Below are 3,795 nucleotides of genomic sequence, written 5' to 3'. Positions count from 1 at the left end.
TTGGTCACTTTCATATTAAAAAAAAAAAAAATAAAAAAAAAAAATAAAAAAATAAAAAAAAAAGAAATATGCATACCGAGAAAAAGTATGTACATTCCGGTTCATAACAAAATGATCTTTCGAGATCATATTAAATTGCGCGTGCATTATTCACCAATAAATTATTTTTACTAAAGATATATGTACAGTACATATATCGAAGAGGAGAGAGAATTTCGACTGGACGCAATTCCCGTCGAATTTTAATTTCTTCGAATGGAATCAAAGTATAGAGGAAATGAAGAGAGGACCAAGAAGAAGCGAGGAAGAATAAGAAACCGAGTCAAGGGGATAACGGGAGAGCTAACGATGGCGCGATCGACGAGAATGGATTATGATTATCGATTGGCCACCTTTCAACGCGCATCCCGTTGTTTTCTTGGCGAAACAATCGTCTCGTGTTTGCGCGTTCGACGTGGACTTAGGACTGTGTGTGGTAAAGAAAGAAGAAATCAAATGGAAGTTATACATAGACGGGACATAATATGTTGTCTCGTGTAAATAAGGAAAAGACTCGAAATTTTTTCGATGATATAATAAATAATTTAATAATCGTCCACACAATACGAAGTTCGACAGAGGAACAATTATTTTTTGCCGTTTTTTCTTCTATTGAAAAAAAAAAAAAAAGGAAACTTCTCGAAGTTTCCATCGCTAGAGCGATGAACAACTGCGGCGTAGCGAGATGATTATCTTGAACGGCGATGATGATGATCCTCCGGAAAAGGAACGTAACTGAGAAAAAGAGCAAGTACTTGGAGAAATAATATGGCGAAGGATAATATATCCAAGTCGTACCTAAAGCGTAATTGTTTATATATCGTAATTTTGGTACTGTTATTCGAGTACGTATACACGCGTTTTTTTTCGAAGAAATTATAATAAGCGCGTGACCAATGGAAGAGGAGAAGAGGATGAAGAAACACGAAAAAGATGCAAAGAAGCAATTGTCGGCGATAATAAAATTAAAAGATGAAACAGAGTAAAATGGCAGCACCGCGGAATGGAAGATTTAATACGAGTAAAGGAGGAAATATATAATATGTCTTTCAAAGTGAGAGTGATTGGTAATGAAGAAGTAAGAACCTCTGAGCGAGGTTGGAGCGGATGTGATGAGAGGATTTCTAAAAAACCATCAGAAAAAATGTCTTTTTGAGAACAAAAAGCACCAAAAAAAAAATCAATATATAAAACCAGTGGAGTGTGTGTGAGAAAGCACGAGTGGGAAGGATGATTGAAAATAAAAATAAGGAAATATCAACAATGGAGAAGCTTAATAAAGGGATTTAGGAATAGTAAGGAAACATGGTATCGGGAGAGAAAGTAAATATGGCTTTAAAAAATATTGGTGTGCAATAATCGCCGAGATAGCTCAAAAATGAATCGAGCAGAAAACTTAGATGAAAAGAAAAAAGAGAAGATTCTTGGATCTTCTTTCATATATATAAAGACAAGGATTGCGAGGATCTTTTTTTGTAGCATGATAAAAATAAATTTTTGAGGCGATTCGTGAAATAAAAGTCAGACTTGACTTCATTGAAAAATATTTCAGTACAGCACAACTATACACACGCGCATACACATACATACATACATACATAATTCATATATACACACGTATGTACATAAGGAATAAAAAAACGAAAGAAGCAGACTAAGAAATTTAATCTTAAAAAAAAAATTTGTGAGTCACGTGTGCAAAATTCAAATTGAATAAACACTGGACGCACATGTTTATTACTATCATCGTTGCTATCTGTATGTCACGGCATATATTAATGGAAGTAAACGCAGGAGTGCGAAAACCTTCAAGAAACTGAATGAAAAAGAAATAATATTCAGAAAGTGAGAAAGAAAATTGATGACCAAACGCCTGAAAATTTTTTCAATAATTGTACACCATTTACCATTTTTCAAAAGACATATATATACGTGTATATAAACACGTCATAATTAAAGTTTTTTTCATAATCATCTAGCGTGTAAATGAATCTGCTCCTTTCAAGGAAAAACTAAAAGAAGAAGAAGAAGAAGAAGAAGAAGAAATAGAGCAACGAGAGAAAATTTTTAATGTTTTTTGGCATCCTGTCTTTTTTCTACTTATTCTTTTTTATTTCTTTTTCCTTAATATTACGCTTTCACCATCCTTTCCTTTTCATAATAATGAAAACTACTGGCCGAAAATGTATGTCACAAAAAAGCATTCAGCTTTATTCGTAAACATTTTTTGATGATAATATTATCCCTGTTCCTGTCTTATACTATATTTTACATGTTGCTCATATCCCGTCCACATTTTCACTTTACTATCCTTTTTTTTTTTCTTTAGGGCCCTTCTCAGGGCCCGCAAATGCCTCATGTATGGAGTAGCAATTTCTCGGATGGACTAAACATGCACAAGAAATCTGTCCTTTTCAGGACAAAAATTTAAAACCGTCCTTTTCAAGGCAAAAATACAAAATTATTCATTTTGGAATTAATTCTAAAAAAAAGTTGTTTTCAGGAAAAGATTCTACAAAGTATAATAATCATTTTCAGGCTGAAATATTTCAAGTACCTGAATTATTAATGTACTGTTCTGCATTTCATTGTGATATTGTTGGATTCTTTTTTCTGCTGTATTATAGGGTATGTATATTCAACTAGCATAATGTTTGTAAGTTAATTGCCCATTTATTATAGTATTTGCTAAAGTATCATTTAACATATTTACAATATTTACAAGTATATCTGAATATGAAAAGGAAGTCATAAAAGTAAGAAAACATTATAGATGTTCAGAAAGTTTAAATGTGTTTTGTTTCATTAGAAAAGTAAATGAATTTTACAATTTCTTTATATATTATATATTTTATATATTTTATAAAATAGAACTAAAAAAAAAAAGATTATGATTTTTATGAAATTTGATTTTTATATGTATTTTATGAAAAATATTATTGAAATCATTTTTAAACATGATATAATGAAAAGTTTTCTAATTTCTTAAAATATTTAATTATAAAATATATCAAATATGATTTTCGAAATGAAATAGTATAAATAAATTTAATAAATAAAATGAATTTAATCAATTTGTTTCATATTATGAATTTATAGAATTAATTATGTATAAATATGATTTCTTTATTATACATAAAAAAATAGAAATATTAATGAAAAATATTTATTCATAAAAATATTAAAAATGGTAACAATTCAATATAACGATATTTAGATTATATTTGTTCTATTTTTCAGTATGACTTCAGTATGTTTTTCCCACTAAGATGGCGGAAGTATTATGTGTTTTCAATGAAGTAAGAAGTTTATTATAAAATCGAAGAAATATTTATTCAATCAGATAATTTAATAGTTTTTTAAATATTTTTTAGTAATATATTTTTTTTATAATAAATATAGTATTTTTTATATTTTCTTTTTTCTCTTCATATATTTTCTTGTATATTTTTACACATTTTGAATTTATATGTAAAAAATGATAAATCGTTAAATATTGAAAATCATATTTTTAAATAAAAGATGTAAATCATAAAATTTATATATATTTATGTATATATATCGTATCTTATGTTAATTTGTTTTGAATTTTAATATTTGTATAATAGTGATGTCTATGAAAGTCTATGAAATAAACGAATAATCAAAATATAACATTATCCCAAAAGGAAATATCATTATTATTTTAAGAACTTATGATGTTAATAAATTCAAATATGTGTATTCAAATATAAACATATAAAATATTTATTTAAT

At 27.9% G+C, this 3,795-nt stretch overlaps 1 long non-coding RNA gene across 1 annotated transcript; it reads left to right on the top strand.

Moving 5' to 3' along the window:
* The first annotated feature begins 6 nt into the window (after positions 1-6).
* Positions 7-3,353, top strand: LOC102675533. Its single transcript, XR_420787.2, has 2 exons — positions 7-2,667; positions 3,280-3,353. It is a non-coding gene; the product is annotated as an uncharacterized LOC102675533 (long non-coding RNA).
* Positions 3,354-3,795: the final 442 nt, after the last annotated feature.

The sequence above is a fragment of the Apis dorsata genome, unplaced genomic scaffold (genome assembly GCF_000469605.1).
Source record: "Apis dorsata unplaced genomic scaffold, Apis dorsata 1.3 scaffold_52, whole genome shotgun sequence".
NCBI lineage: Eukaryota > Metazoa > Arthropoda > Insecta > Hymenoptera > Apidae > Apis > Apis dorsata.
This window is presented reverse-complemented; position numbering and strand designations above follow the sequence as displayed.